Source organism: Lycium barbarum, chromosome 5 (assembly GCF_019175385.1).
Source record: "Lycium barbarum isolate Lr01 chromosome 5, ASM1917538v2, whole genome shotgun sequence".
Taxonomy (NCBI): Eukaryota; Viridiplantae; Streptophyta; class Magnoliopsida; order Solanales; family Solanaceae; genus Lycium; species Lycium barbarum.
Window position 1 is genome coordinate 53,713,250 of NC_083341.1, and position 16,940 is coordinate 53,730,189.

At 37.2% G+C, this 16,940-nt stretch overlaps 1 long non-coding RNA gene across 1 annotated transcript; it reads left to right on the top strand.

Annotated features, from left to right (window-relative positions):
- The first annotated feature begins 11,897 nt into the window (after window positions 1-11,897).
- LOC132642474 (uncharacterized) lies at window positions 11,898-14,565 on the top strand. The gene is made up of 3 exons (XR_009583186.1): window positions 11,898-12,162; window positions 13,416-13,468; window positions 14,467-14,565. It is a non-coding gene; the product is annotated as an uncharacterized LOC132642474 (long non-coding RNA).
- The last annotated feature ends 2,375 nt before the right edge of the window (window positions 14,566-16,940 follow it).

Consider the following 16,940-nt stretch of genomic DNA (forward strand, 5'->3'; position numbering starts at 1 on the left):
ATAACCATTTCAAAACACATTCTAACATTAGTAACCTTCCTTTCAACATAATTCATCACTATTTAATTTAACTTCGTACATTCAAGCCAAGATCGACACTTACATATTCACTACTAATTCAAGATCATTCAAAATCCCACCAAAAATGATACTTCACCCGAAACCTCCAATCTTCGACACGAACATTCACAACACATTTTTATCTTCCAAGTTCATCAACAACAACAACCATTTGCACCTTGACAACTCCATTCCCATAATTACATAAAACTATAATAAAAATCACATAATTTCCTACAACAACTTAACAACCAATTTTCATGCCAACTTGAATTATTATTCTTCCATTTACATCAGAAGGCCACAACAACATAATTTAACATACTAAATAAATTTCATTCTTCCCCCCTTCACTATACCTAGCAACGGCCACACACCCACACACCCACAACACACAAATTTCATACTTTACATTCATTTCCATATACTACAATATATATATATATATATATATATATATATATATATATATATATATATATATATATATATATAATTCTTCCAAGACAAAAAGAGTAGAATCTTTACCTTTTTGCAATTTTTCCGCTTGCCAACAAAAGTACTTTCTTGCCTCAAAATTTATATCACGTTGAAGAGGGTCTTGAGCTTCGTAGGAATTCAAGAAAATTATAATTTTTGGACCCAAGATTGATGGCTCAATTTTTTTCTTCTTTTCTTCTCCTAGGGCCGAAACCCCCTCTCTCTCTTGCTTTTAATTTTTTTTGTTCTTGAAGCTTCTTGAACAAAATGAATACTTGTGGCCCTTTTCTCTTATTTAACACATGGATTAAAATTTTATAGGCTTGGGCCAATTTTTGGTTGCTATGGCCGGCCACCCACATGGGTTTGGGCCTCTTTTTCTTCTCTTTTTTTTCTTTGTGATTTTTCAAGCCCAACTTCTTATAACTAATATTTGAAATTCATGAAACTAGTTTCCAAAATTCCAATTTTGCCCTTAGCCTTCCTCGATATTTCCGTCTCAATATTTGTCATGAACAACATATATATTAAATAAAATCAAAATATTGCCGTATCTCTTACAAGTCACAATTTTTCCAAATTTTCCGAATGTGCAAAATTACGGGATATAACACATGTGTCATATACATATATCATATAAGCAGCATGCATGAGAGCCCAAAGAAAGTCATGTGTCTATCGGAGTGACGTAAGGTCGGTAACCTCCGATTACATTATGGAATAACCATGGTCGCTTTGTCTCACCTTGAAGGAACGATTATTATAAGATGAGGCTGTCAATGAAGAATGGCATTAAGAGAACATAGAATAAGATCATAAATCTCATAAGGCGTCACATCATATACTTTGGAATCTTTAAAAATAATCATCATCCATGAATAAAATTGGGAAATCAAGAAATAGCTCAACATTCGTAAATCGTCATTGAAATGGTAAACTTGGAACCTTTAAACATGAAATCATTCTCATCATAGTCATCATAGAAATATTCTCATCCTTGAAATTATCATTGTCATTGTAAAACATATCCATCGTTGTTGTCATAAGAGCTTACAAAATCATAAACCTCTGTTTTGGGAGAATACGGACACTTTGGAAAAACATTTACGAGTTATCGGGAAGAGAATCATGCCTTGGAATCATAAGCATCTAACTTTTGAAAACAAGGAAGATATGGAAACATTTATGAAGTCATAACATCGGAATCATGCCTTTGAAAGAAAGGGACGAGCCTTAACATACCTGCTCCACGTCCAATTAGCTACGCTTAATTGTCCAAGCTCGTTATCGCTAGTCTACATTCAGGAAGATTTACATAATCATTAGATTCATCGTCACACACACTTGTCTTAGTCTTTCAAATGAATTCATTTATATTCTACCGAAATTTCGGCAGCATTTCCCCTATAAATACACCATCACCGAGAATCTAACTCAGCCAATTTATCAACAACAATCCGAGAATTCTACTCGGCCACATTATCAGCAACAATACCAACAATCATACTAACAACTTTACTAATCAATCCAAAATATATTCTAACATTAACAACTCTTGTCGCACAATTCAACGGCATTTCATTTATATTCAATTCCATCACATATAGTCAAGCCAACATCAATGCTTACTGATTCAAATACTTGCCCAAGACTTTACAAACACAATTCAAGAATACTTCAAGCAAGTCATACAATATTCAAAACAATCTAGCCAATATGTCATTTCACCCGAAACCTTCCAAATGCTACAAGAACCATAACAACACACTTCCTTCTTTCAAATTCAAATACAACAACCCAACTTACAATCTTACAAACACATGTCTCATTTCCAAATTCATGAAGTATATTTACAAACTACACATTAGCAACTCTATTATTATAATTATAAGGAACCATGCTAATGTCACATTAACTTCTTCCATAATCCACAAACGATTACAACTTCATTTCCAACCATTAAATCCTCATTTTACATCATAGAATCCACAACTACAACAATCAAATTACTAAATAAAATCAATTCATCATATCTCACCCACATAGCTCCTATTCGGCCAACTCCAACACATATATATTTCATGAATTTCATCCACTTCTACACACAACAACATGCATAAATCATCCATAACATATATAAAAGAAGATTGAACCTTACCTTCCTTCACTTGTCTTCTTACTTGGCTAGAGTTTATAAATCACCCAAATGAATGCTTGGCTTGCTCCAACAACTCCCTCATGTTAATTAGGGCCTTCAAATTAGTTGAAATGCTAGAAGAAATTAATTTTTCTTGATCAATTTCCATGGCTCAATTTTTGCCAACCTTGGCCGAACCCCCATCTTTTCTTCTTCTCTTTTTTTTCTCCAACCTTCTTGATTTAAAATGATGACTATGTCTTATTTAGTCATCAATTATATATATATATATACATATATATATATATATATCTTCTACCAACACAAGGTGGACACATGTCCCCTTTCTCCATTTTTCTTGAAGTTTCTTGAAAATAAACAAAGAAGACTAATTGTCTTCTTATGCAAGCTTTGGTCCATATCTATTTATAATTAGCCCCCCATTTAATAAAATATGGCATGTGCCACACGGCCAACATCGTCCCCCCCTTTAGAACATTCGTCCTCGAATGTTCAACTGGCCTCATGGGGTGTTATAATACTTCGGGAGGGTCCCTCTTATAGTTTTCCTTTTCTTCATGCTCATTCCTTATCTTTCACCCTATTTCCTTTATAATCGAACTCCTCGGTCTTTATATGAATCCTCATTCCGTGTTATGGTTTTCTAAGCCACTGCACCAACTCATTATCCTTGTCCTTCCCAGGTTGTCTCTTCTTTATTACCGTTTCATCACAATGTCTTAATAGAAGTCTTATCTTTGGCACGCAATCTTCACTTGACGATCCAATATGGGCACAGGTTGTTCCTTACTCTCACATTTCTTGACGCGAGTATACTTGTCTTTGATTTGTTTGTATTGGCGCTCGTTTCGTCCATCGTTATTCCTTGTTGGCTCTTCGGTGTGAATTCCTTACTAATATGGTTGGGCATTGCTTCACGTCGATGATCCATATAATTTCATAGCGTATTCCCTTATGTATGCCTCATGGTACACTTATAGTCATTTCACTTCTACTTCTTTCAGGTATCCTTCTGATGTGTCGATATACTTTGAACTCTGGCTCCGAGCTAATAATTTTTCCTTTTCTTGAGCCTGAAAATGTTGTGATTCCTTTAGAGTATGATATAATATGTTCTCCCCCTCCCCCCTTTTTAAGGCGCTCCTTATACGCCAACAATCCTTTTGTGAAGTCTTCATCTAGCTTATACTTTACTCCTTATCTTTTTTTTTCCAACTCCGTGCATAACATATCGAAACTTCTTACCATAAGTTTTCCTTTCATTTTGCGCCTATATCATCATTCTTGTCAATGTTCCTATATCTTTTTCCTCCACTATCAGTCCCTTTCATCCATTTAGCTCATTTACTCCTGATTCTTCTTTACTACGCGTTCGCGTTGCAGCTGTGCGTCCATATTTTTCGAGCGTCCCACTACTTTTGTTCTTATCACAGAATCCTTACAGGTTACACTTCTTCTATCCTTACTTATCGAACCTTTGACTATATTTATGATGTTATGACTGAGCGGTCTCCCATGTACATTCCTTGCATTTTGTTCCATTTCCTCTAAGATCAAATCTCTCAAACCTCCCCTGAATTCTTATTCCATACCACTAACTTCCCAATCAGCAGTGTCGACTCATCATCCTTATTCTTTCCTTGGTGCGTAATCAGATTCCTATCGCTAACTTATCAGGACATCCCTCTTACTTCTATAGTTAAAGATTTTCGGTTACTTCCCTCCTAACATCGTCACAATGCTTTATCATTCTTTCTCTTACTTCACATTCCTTGTCGTGGTCACTATTCCCTTAGCCTTACTTATTGGAACCGGTCCTCGAACTCCACACATTCCTCTTTGTTTCACATGACCGCACTTTATCCTTCTCACATGTCTATCTTTGAAGTTTTACCTAAATCGTCTCGTGCTCTGCTTGTAGTTTCTTTCAGGGACTTCGCTCACTGAGGTTTCTTACCTTTTACCCTTTTCCGACATTTTGATCTCCTCACCTTCTATTTACTCACTCTCTTTCTTTCCCAAATATCATTGTATTAGAACTTTCCAATCTTAACCTGTAGTAAAAATAATAGCAACTTACCTTGTAACACTTGCATCATTTATTTCTGTTGTCACTTGAACTTCGGTACCCTTACTCGATTGATGCCTTCCATACCGCAACACCGGTTGCTGGGATACACATCACATGCCCACCAATATATTCACATGTGGGATATCGTACGCATTCATATATATGTATGTATAATTACTTCTACCTTGCCCATAAAATATCTCCAAACGCTATTCAAGCCTATCCTAATTCCAAAGCTGTAATGCACTTTCTTCCCCTTTACCGATCTAGTCTGTCTTGTCCTACGCGAGCTCTCATGGCCTCCAACCATCCCATATACTCTAGCTTTCCCTTAGGTTACTCTAGCCTTTCATTTGTCTCTTACGTCTAAATCTTTAGGTTTCTTGCATACTTCCCAGGGGGTCACCCATCCTAGAATTGCTCCCACCTTAGCACGCTTAACCTTGAAACTTTGATGGAATCTGATGCCTTAATGCTTATATAATCGCGTCCACTTCCTCGCATGACCTTTATTACATGATCTGGAGCGAGTCGAGGTCTTACAGATCCCGAGACACTCTCGTAACACATCTTCCTCCTTTACAATTACTATTTTACCCCTTTCGACCCTCAACCTTCACCTTTCGCTTACGTGCATAACTATCTTTCGTCCTGGATTCCCAGATTCCCGATGGTAGTGATCGCACCTTCATCGCCATGCCAAATCCATAACCTTTCTGAAACAACGCATCTTACTGATTGCCTATTTACAGTATTCCCTTTCCACACTTCTTCCTGTTAGGTGTACCTAGTTAAATGACCTGATTTTGAAAGGATTCTGACCGGGTCTCCTTTACCATTCTTACTATTCAAAATCTGTACACAGCAAGTATCGACAATACCTCACAGAACATACGGCTATATGACACATTTCAGCCATCCAGTGTTTCTAGTTTGAAGTAATAGAACAAATATATCAAGGCTTACTTCTATAACTTTCCATATCATCACTTATCTCCTTCCGTTGTATGTAAGGCTCATATAGGGAATCTCATTTTCCTATGACTTGGCTCTATCACACGATCTAAGACAGAAAGAAGGTCAACAATTCCTAGATGCCCCGCAGCCTCCTGTTTATAAATGTGGCCGGCTTCACACCCATAAACAGGACTCTACTGGACACGACTTTGCAGACAACCCCTAGGACGACCTGCTCTGATACCACTTTGTCACACCCCAACCTTACTAGGGTGTGATGGGCACCCGACCCCATATTCGGAGCCGAGCGAACCTGCAGACTCTTATTACATACATAATCTCTTTGGACCTTTAAATCAAATAAGAATGAAATACATATTAAAGCCTTCACAAACGTTTCTTTCATCGTACTCAAATCAAACAAAATCTGTGGTCATGTGGAGTCTGTAACATAAAATATAAAGACACATCGGCTCGTGAAGCCGCTTTCAAGACTGACATACTACACCCATGACTCTGTCTGCAAAGTCACTAACTTCGAACAAAACATCATAGCATAGTACTCTGACCCGGCAACATTCCAGAGCAAATGGAGCTTGCCAACTCCGCTGGAACATCTTCTATAATAGCTTCTACTCATCTGGGTGTACCTGCGCGGCATGAAATGCAGCCCTCGAAGAAAGGGGGTCAGTACGAGCAATGTACTGAGTATGTAAGGCATGTATAGTAACATAGTAAGGGATATAAATATGAATAATAACAGAATGGAAATATAGAGCATATCATGAGGTAAAAGAATAACCTGTACATCTGAGTGCCTCATAGGGCGGATGCCATGCATGCTTAGCTCTTTGAAAAAACATTTCTTGTTCATATATAGAAAATAGAACATATCATAGCGCCAAACCACATCGGCTCCCCCACATATGTCCCGCGTCCGGGCATCCCGCGTCCGGGATGATAAGTTACGCCAACTGACCAGGTGGCAATGCGTCTATAGCGCCACATATGTCCCTTTTCCCCATATTCCCCATATACATATACATATATCATGTCGATGTGTCATATACATATATCATATAAGCAGCATGCATGAGAGCCCAAAGAAAGTCATGTGTCTATCGGAGTGACGTAAGGTCGGTAACCTCCGATTACATTATGGAATAACCATGGTCGCTTTGTCTCACCTTGAAGGAACGATTATTATAAGGTGAGGCTATCAATGAAGAATGACATTAAGAGAACTTAGAATAAGATCATAAATCTCATAGGCGTCACTTCATATACTTTGGAATCTTTAAAAATAATCATCATCCATGAATAAAATTGGGAAATCAAGAAATAGCTCAACCTTCGTAAATCGTCATTGAAATGGTAAACTTGGAACCTTTAAACATGAAATCATTCTCATCATAGTCATCATAGAAATATTCTCATCCTTGACATCATCATTGTCATTGTAAAACATATCCATCGTTGTTGTCATAAGAGCTTACAAAATCATAAACCTCTGTTTTGCGAGAATACGTACACTTTGGAAAAACATTTACGAGTTATCGGGAAGAAAATCATGCCTTGGAATCATAAGCATCTAACTTTTGAAAACAAGGAAGATATGGAAACATTTATGAAGTCATAACATCGGAATCATGCCTTTGAAAGAAAGGGACGAGCCTTAACATACCTGCTCCACGTCCTATTAGCTACGCTTAATTGTCCAAGCTCGTTATCGCTAGTCTACATTCAAGAAGATTTACATAATCATTAGATTCATCATCACACACACTTGTCTTAGTCTTTCAAATGACTTCATTTATATTCTACCGATATTGCGGCAGCATTTCCCCTATAAATACACCATCACCGAGAATCTAACTCAGCCAATTTATCAACAACAATCCGAGAATTCTACTCGGCCACATTATCAGCAACAATACCAACAATCATACTAACAACTTTACTAATCAATCCAAAATATATTCTAACATTAACAACTCTTGTCGCACAATTCAACGGCATTTCATTTATATTCAATTCCATCACATATAGTCAAGCCAACATCAATGCTTACTGATTCAAATACTTGCCCAAGACTTTACAAACACAATTCAAGAATACTTCAAGCAAGTCATACAATATTCAAAACAATCTAGCCAATATGCCATTTCACCGGAAACCTTCCAAATGCAACAAGAACCATAACAACACACTTCCTTCATTCAAATTCAATTACAACAACCCAACTTACAATCTTCCAAACACATGTCTCATTTCCAAATTCATGAAGTATATTTACAAACTACACATTAGCAACTCTATTATTATAATTATAAGGAACCATGCTAATGTCACATTAACTTCTTCCATAATCGATAAACGATTACAACTTCATTTCCAACCATTAAATCCTCATTTTACATCATAGAATCCAAAACTACAACAATCAAATTACTAAATAAAATCAATTCATCATATCTCACCCACATAGCTCCTATTCGGCCAACTCCAACACATATATATTTCATGAATTTCATCCACTTCTACACACAACAACATGCATAAATCATCCATAACATATATAAAAGAAGATTGAACCTTACCTTCCTTCACTTGTCTTCTTACTTGGCTAGAGTTTATAAATCACCCAAATGAATGCTTGGCTTGCTCCAACAACTCCCTCATGTTATTTAGGGCCTTCAAATTAGTTGAAATGCTAGAAGAAATTAATTTTTCTTGATCAATTTCCATGGCTCAATTTTTGCCAACCTTGGCCGAACCCCCATCTTTTCTTCTTTTTTTTTTTTCTCCAACCTTCTTGATTTAAAATAATGACTATGTCTTATTTAGTCATCAATTATATATATATATATATATATATATATATATATATATATATATATATATATATATATATATCTTCTAACAACACAAGGTGGACACATGTCCCCTTTCTCCATTTTTCTTGAAGTTTCTTGAAAATAAACAAAGAAGACTAATTGTCTTCTTATGCAAGCTTTGGTCCATATCTATTTATAATTAGCCCCCCATTTAATAAAATATGGCATGTGCCACACGGCCAACATGGCCCCTCCAAGAACCTTCTCGAATATTTTGTGAAATTCCCATTTTGCCCCTAGCCTTCCGCAATATTACCATGAGCCATTTTGTGAATTTCCCTTTTTACTCTTAACCTTTCTCAATATTTCCATACTAATAAACAACTTGTTTATTAAAATAATGTGGGAACATAGTCTTGCCCTTAACCTACCACGACCACCTTGAAATATCCGAATGTATAAAATACGGGATATAACACCCAATTTCAAGTAAAGGTATAAAGATGTTGAAACTTACCTCATATATCACACCTCGAGACGTACCAGATCTTTTAACGATTTGTCCTGTTATAACTTCCTATCCACCTTCCCTTTCATTCTTCAACTTTACATTTCAATCATACTTCAATATTCTTACCTTATCCGACATGCATCTTTCACACCGTTGTTTACCTGTGTACTTCGTAACTTCCAATATCATCAGTCACTTTCTTTTGTCGATGCCATTCTTCAGCTGAAATCAAGGGTTAGTATAAGGAATTTCATTTCCTATGGTTGGGCTCTATCGTACTATCTTAGATATGAAAGAAAGGTAACATCCTAAATGTCCTATAGCTTCCTATTTATAGATGTGGTGCACAACCCACCGGTAAACAAGACTCTACTAGACACGGTCTGTAGACACTCCGAGGATGAACTGCTCTGATACCACATTTGTCACGACCCAACCCCGTGGGCCATGACTAGTGCCCGAGCTGGACACCCGTGTACGTACCTGTTAGATATAGTCAAACTGAATCTAAGAACAAAATGAAAACTTGCAAAAGAACTCCAAAGGTTCATAACGTCATCATATATATATATATATATATATATATATATATATATATATATATATATATATATATCGAGATAACCTATCTCCTGAGGAATCACAACTAATCAATACCATACGCAAGCCGACCAGGGTGCCACAACAGACGAACATATCCATAGCACATCGTACAGACACAGCTGAACAAAACTTATACACAACCCACACATATGTCTACAGACCTCTAAGAGTATTGATAGTAAAATATGACGGGACAGGGCCCCGCCGTACCCCTGGATAAACATACATATACATCAAAAGATCTGTACCAAAAGTCTAGGCTCCGGAACAATGGAGCTCTCCAAGACAGCTGGATAGAAATCCTAAGCTAGAGGATCACCAAATCGAGTATCTGTACCTGCGGGCATGAAACGCAGTCCCTCGAAGAAAGGGGGTCAGTACGAGATATGTACTGAATATATAAAGCATGAAATACAATAAAAAGGGTCATGACTGAAATAGAGATCACAGGAGATAGGTATGACATTCGAAATACCAATACACTTGCTTTATGAAATCTAGATCATGCATATCAATATCATATATCATACCCGACCCATTATGGGACTCGATGAATAAAGTCATCATATGCCATCATTGGCGCCATAATCATATCATTATATCATCACATCATCATATCATCATATATATATACCGTACCCGGCCCTCTAGTGAGGGACTAGGTGAACAATGCAGTGAAATTGTGCACGAAAACATACCCGGCCCGGGACTCGGTGAAAGATGTATTGAGGCATGCACGAGCAGAGTAGTGAGCAACCATATGCAAACTAAATCATATTTGAGACTCAATTGAATATTCAAACGAACTATCATTTGGAAATCAAGACAATAGTCATATCAAGTATCCTTCGAATGTCACTATGGAACATATCAAATAGAACTTCAGAAATCATAGATACGTATCAAGACATAATAAAGTAAGTTCTGAGAATCAAGGACATTAGCCATCCTAGTGGCTCTAAGAATAGGAGCTTCTTTGGAGACATATACACATCGTCTGTTTGTTTCATAAAGATCATGTCAAAAAGAAGGAAGGGTTAGCTTTACATACCTTAAGTCGCCAAAATGAACCAACAATGAACTCGTTAATGCTTACGCCAATCCTATAACAAGTGAATGCGTATATGAACTTAGATGACACTAGTATATGATATATATCAAATGATAATTCGATTCTAAAATGAAACGGGTAGCGTTCCGCCTATTCTTTAATCACTATAATGTAACCAGCAGCCCGCAACAACAATAACAACAACCTCATTTAGGTCCATTTGAACTAAAATCATCCATATACAAAGGTATACATCAAAAAGCCCAATATACACTTCGTATACGATACGTTATACTCTTGTTTCCTTCCAAATTTATGAACCATATTAATAACAACACGACAACAACATCGACCACCATCCATGTACAATAAAACTACTTTGATATCATTTTAATACGAGCTTGAAACAGTCCGTCAAGACTACGACATCAAAATACAATTTGCAATCTTTACTTCGCAAAATTACTAACACACGGAAAAGAGTATAGCACCACAATATCATGCTCTAAGGCAGCCCATCAACTACAACTCTAATTATCATGATTCCTTCACTTTTAACACATAATTAATGACAACAACAACAATCAAACTCAAATAAATTGAGACAAATCTAATTCAGCCCAATATACAATACTAACGAAACCATACAATTTTCTCCCTTCCAATTTTGTCTAATACAATTTAATCTCTCCATTACCACTGTTACACTCCATAATAATCCGTGCTACTTGAAGTAAAACAAGAAAAAAATGAGTTATGAAGGTTCAAGGAAAGTTAGTCGAGTTAGTAAGAATATCGTTATATATATGGTTGCCTTAAGTATCCCGAGGTGACATGGTAACCTAAAGGATTTGAAATCATGTTATGAGTATGTATATGAGTGTGTATATGTATGTATAAGAGGTTACATGAGGTTGGAAGAGGATTAGAAGTTAAACGAAATGAATCGGAACAACTTCAGTAAACATTTCGGACCCGATTTTAGCCTATATTGTAGGAGGCATATCTCTTAGCATATGAGGAGTTTTAAGGTGTTTCAAAAGCCTAAAATTAAGTTCATCGAGTCTAGTTTCCAACGTAACAAACCGCTCATCAAAATGATATCGGCATAAGGATATATGGACGATTCAATTTGGGCTGGCAGGGCAGCAAGTTTGGACCCGACCCAAACACTCATATTTCGGCCCATGAGGCCCATTAAACTTAATATATAAGCCACCACTTTTCCCTATATCACTTCACACGACTTAAACAGATCCAAGAACCCTTATTTTCTCTCCCAAACCCCCTTTCTAATTGAGCCATCATATAAGCTAAATCCTAGACCCTTGACATGATATTAGTTAAAGAGAAGTTGTAGCCTAAGTTTTCCTTGTGTTGTAAGCAAGAAGCTGGAAAGAGGAACAAGATTCTTGAAGATTCTGATTGTTAAAGGTAATTTCAACCTCCTACTCATGTTATTAATTTGGATTAAAGGTTTAATATGGTGTATACATGGAGGAAACGTTGATATACAAGCGATATATGGACTTAGATGTTATCGTAAGTTAGGGACTGTTGTTGTTGAAGTTGAAGTGGGCTGTGTGCTATAAACTTAGGTGAAATTATGCTTAATATTCTTGTACATGTATTGGAAATGGATTGAATGTGTTGTAGTATGGATAAATGAATGAAAATCATGAAGTTGTTGTAGTTGTGTTGAAGCCGTGTGAGGGGGCTGTTTTAGAGGAATTTGTGGACTGTTTTGTGTCACATTTTGATTGTTGTTGTTATGGACATTGTGGTGTATTGTGTGCATGTTGAATATGTGAATTAAGGTGTTAAAGAAATGAATTATGTTGAAGCATATAAGCAGTCCAAAACAGTGGACTGTTTTAGTGCTAGAGGTGAATTTGTATGTGTTGAGTGTTGATTCTTGTTGTGAACGTTTAGTGAAAGTGAAGTGCAATGATTCAGGTCGAAATTGGAATGAATTGTGGGCTGTTATAAGAATGTAAATGATGCTAAAACAGTTCCAAGGATCATGAAAGTAATGTCATTAAACATGTTGTTGTCGTTGTAAGGTTTTAGTGTCGACAATGTAGCTATTTGCGTACGAATTTGGTGATATATTTATCTTGTGACTGCTGGTCGTATTTTACTGAAATTATATGAAATGAAGACATGAAATAATGTGTAAGAATCATATGTGGTTTGCTTGGTATGTTCGTAAACGTTTGCAAGAATTCCGGGCACCTTTATGTTGTTGGTTAGGGACTGTTTTGGGCGTGTTGATTGGTTAGGGACTGTTTTGGGCGTGTTGTGGTTAGGAACTGTTTTGGACATGTTGTATTCTTTAAATTGGAAATACTAATGATAGTTAAGAATATATATTGTATTTACGTTGTTTGGGTTGTTGTAAAGTTGTTACACGAAAACGTTAAGGCTACGGATTATTAGGAGTAACTTGAGAATGTAGTAGCCGTATGTGAATCGTTATGGAATGTTGTGAATGTGGGCTATTTGGAATGTTATGTGGGCTGTCCGGATTGGTATTGAACATATGATTATTGATGTTGGGGTGGTTGTATGTAGTTGATTTGAATGCGAACGAAACGTCGTCTAAATGTTTGAAAGGGATTGTTGACGTTAAAGTACGTATTGAATTCCCTCGTAGACTAATTGTAGCTCTTGATGTCTTGATATAGGATAAGTGTTTTTGGGCAGCAAGTACAAGTTATAATACGACTAAACGCTAAAGGTATGTAAAGCTTATTCCTTCTTTTCTTGGCATGTCCTAGACGTAAGTATGAAATGATATGAACCTTGGGGTAAATTCTATTCTCTAGTTCCATGCATGACTTATGATTCTATATTTTCTTAATGCTATTGTCACGAGCCTACTACATGATTGACTAATGAATGATGTATAGAAGTTCCTACTCTTAAAAGAATGGCATGAATAGAAGTATACTTGATTTTCAAAAGCTACATCATGAAAATTGATACATGTACATTAAAGCTGAAACGTTCCTTGCTATGGCTTATAATGAGAGTTGAAAAGAATTGAATATGATTATTATCCCAATACTATAGAGCTGGTTAGTTTCTTATCTATTGAGTCTCAAAAGATGCATTTCATATATGTGGTTGCTTATTATTCTGCTCGTGCTTATCGCTATATCCTTCACTGAGTTCCGGGCCAGGACACGTTCTCGTGAGCACATCTACTATATTATTACCGAGTCCCTCATTAAAGGGCCGGGACACGTATATGTTTATGTTTATGATGCAATGACTATATTCACCGAGTCCCTCACTAGAGGGCCGGGACACGTTATATATATATATGATGATATGATGATGTGATGATATGATGATATGGAGATGGTGGCCAGGAGGGCATATATATTCGTTATTACCGAGTCCCTTACGAAAGGGCCGGGACACGTCTATGTGCATGTTTATGATACTATGATTTTAATTATCGAGCCCCTCACTAGAGGGCCGGGACACGTATACATGTTATATACAGAATGATTATGCAGCTTTGATTACAAAACACTATATTGACATTGATATGAGAATGATACAGATGAAATATGTTCAAAGGCAAGTCTTTATGAAATTCTGTTAGTTGCATTGAGTCCTATACATCTTATCTCAGTATGAGTCTATCACTATGTTTCATGCTTTACATGCTCACTACATATTCCGTACTGACCCCCTTTCTTTGGGGGGCTGCGTTCATGCCCGCAGGTACAGACGTTCATTTCGGAGATCCGCCAGCTTAGGACACTTATTCAGCTATTTTGACTGCTCCTTTGTTCCGGAGCCTAGCTTGTGGTATAACTCCCTTATGTTGAATTCATATGAGTTTATTTGGGTACGGCAGGGCCCTGTCCCGCCATATGATACGGTCATTACTCTTAGAGGTCTGTGGACATTTGTGTGGGTCTGTTTATGGTTGTTGACGCGTTTTATGATTATGACATATGTTTGGGGCGTACCCATTCGTAATGGCAACCTTGTCGGCTTGCATATATATGTATGTTTGGTATGTTGCATATCGTGGCAGCCTTGTCGGCTTGCGTAGGAATATATATATGTTGTTGTTTAAAAAATTTAATTATTCAGGAGACAGGTGCCTACGACATACAAAAAAAAAAAATATTTTGACAGCTTTAAAAAAACACCATACCTTTTTATACAAATAAGTTCATGACATACTAGTTATAAATGATTATAGTTAACAAGTGACATGAGTGTCCAATTCGGGCACTAGTCACGGCCTACGGGGTTGGGTCGTGACAACCACATTATTAACTCCAATTTCATGACAAAAGAAGAAATCTTACCTCAAATTTAATTGGGACAGATCAACAATAATCACTTGCACCAATTGCACCACTTCTTCTTTCTTAATTTAAATACCATGGTTGCCGCCTCCTTGAACGTGTAGAACACTTTTTAGAACTTAATTTCTCTTCCTTCCAATTCTTTGAGCTCACCCATGAGCTGCCATGGCCGTGAGAGCAGCCATGGTTATGTGCCTCTCTTTTTAATTCAATTGAATTGAATTTTGCAAAATGAAATATATGGCTAGCATGATTCATCAATTGTGAATATGTATATGCTTCCTAGCCATAGGACACGTGTCCAATACCATGACATGTGTCCCACCATGTTGACACATGTAAGTGGGGTCCATTTAATACACTTAATTAATCTTAATTAATCCCTAACCCCCACTTAATAATCTAATCATGGTTAATTAATCCCTAATCTCCACTAATATTTCCACACAAATTGTAATTAATTAGTGAACCGAGCAATAATAAAATCGGGATTAAAAGTGCTTGTCTCATATATCAAAATCAATCTTGTCCGTAAACTTATTTCGATTAGCTTACGAATAATCCCAACGTACAAAAATACGAGATATAACACTTAATTTTCTTTGGACGCTGTGTTCATGCCCACAGGTAGACAGGGAGGTGACCCAGATTCCTAGGAGTTACTCAGCAGGCTTACAGAAGTACTCCATTACTTTGGAGGTGCTATGTTGAATTGTTATTTTGTGTATATATTTGGGCACGACGGGGTCCTGTCCCGTCTTTATGTTAGTACTCCAGTAGAGGCTCGTAGATACGTATGTGTGGGTTGTATGGTCTCACGATGTCCTTATTGTATGTACTTATTTTTATAGCCGAAGGGCTTATGTATATAAGGTAAATATGTTTCAAGTGGAAATGGTTTTCCTATGATTTGAGTATAAGATTAATGATTGGACGCTTGATGTGTACGATGGGTAATGGTTCGAGCGGTGCTCAGTGCTTAGCCTTGGGTACCCGTCATGGCCCCCAGTCGGGTCGTGACAAAAATGGTATAAGAGCAGTTCAGTCCTAGGAAGTGTTTACGAGCCGTGTCTAGTAGAGTCTTGTTTATGGTGTGTTGCGCACCACACTAATAAACATGCGGCTACAGGGCATTTAGGAAAAATGACCACTCTTCATCTTAAGTGATCGTGCGATAGAGCTGTGTTATAAGATTATCTCCTCCCTAATAATGTGTTATGATTTCAGAAATGCCGCCAACGGGAAAAGCTACAGCCGCCCAGAAGGGCAAGACTATGATGAAATGACGGGTAGAAAGAAAGCCACTAATGAATGTAGAAGAGGGTGAAGCACATAATGAGGCTACATCTAATATTTCTCCTGCCCCACCTATTATAAAAGAACAAGAAAGAGCTTCATCTCTATCTCCTATGCCTCCAGTTCCTCCACCGGCCACTTCGGGTCAACAAGTGACCGAGGCTATTCATCTATTGACGCAGTTAGTAGCCGCCCAGGCACAGCGGCAGAGTTCGGGTTCAAGTGACAGGTCCGTTAGTACTAGAGCCCGTGATATCATGAGTTTGAATCCTCCGGAGTTTTTCGGGTCAAAGCCGGATGAAGACCCGCAAAGTTTTATTGATGAAATGTTGAGAACATTGAAGATTATTCATGCCTCCGAAACTGAATCTGTGGAGTTGGCATCTTATAGACTTCGAGATATGCCGGTATTATGGTACAATAATTGGATATCATCAAGAAAAGAGAATGCGTCTCCTCCTGTTTGGCAAGAATTTGTAGATGCCTTCATCCGCCACTATTTGCCACCCGAGGTCCGCCGAGCTAGAGCGGATAGGTTCTTAAATTTGAAACAAGGAAATATGAGTGCCCGAGAGTATG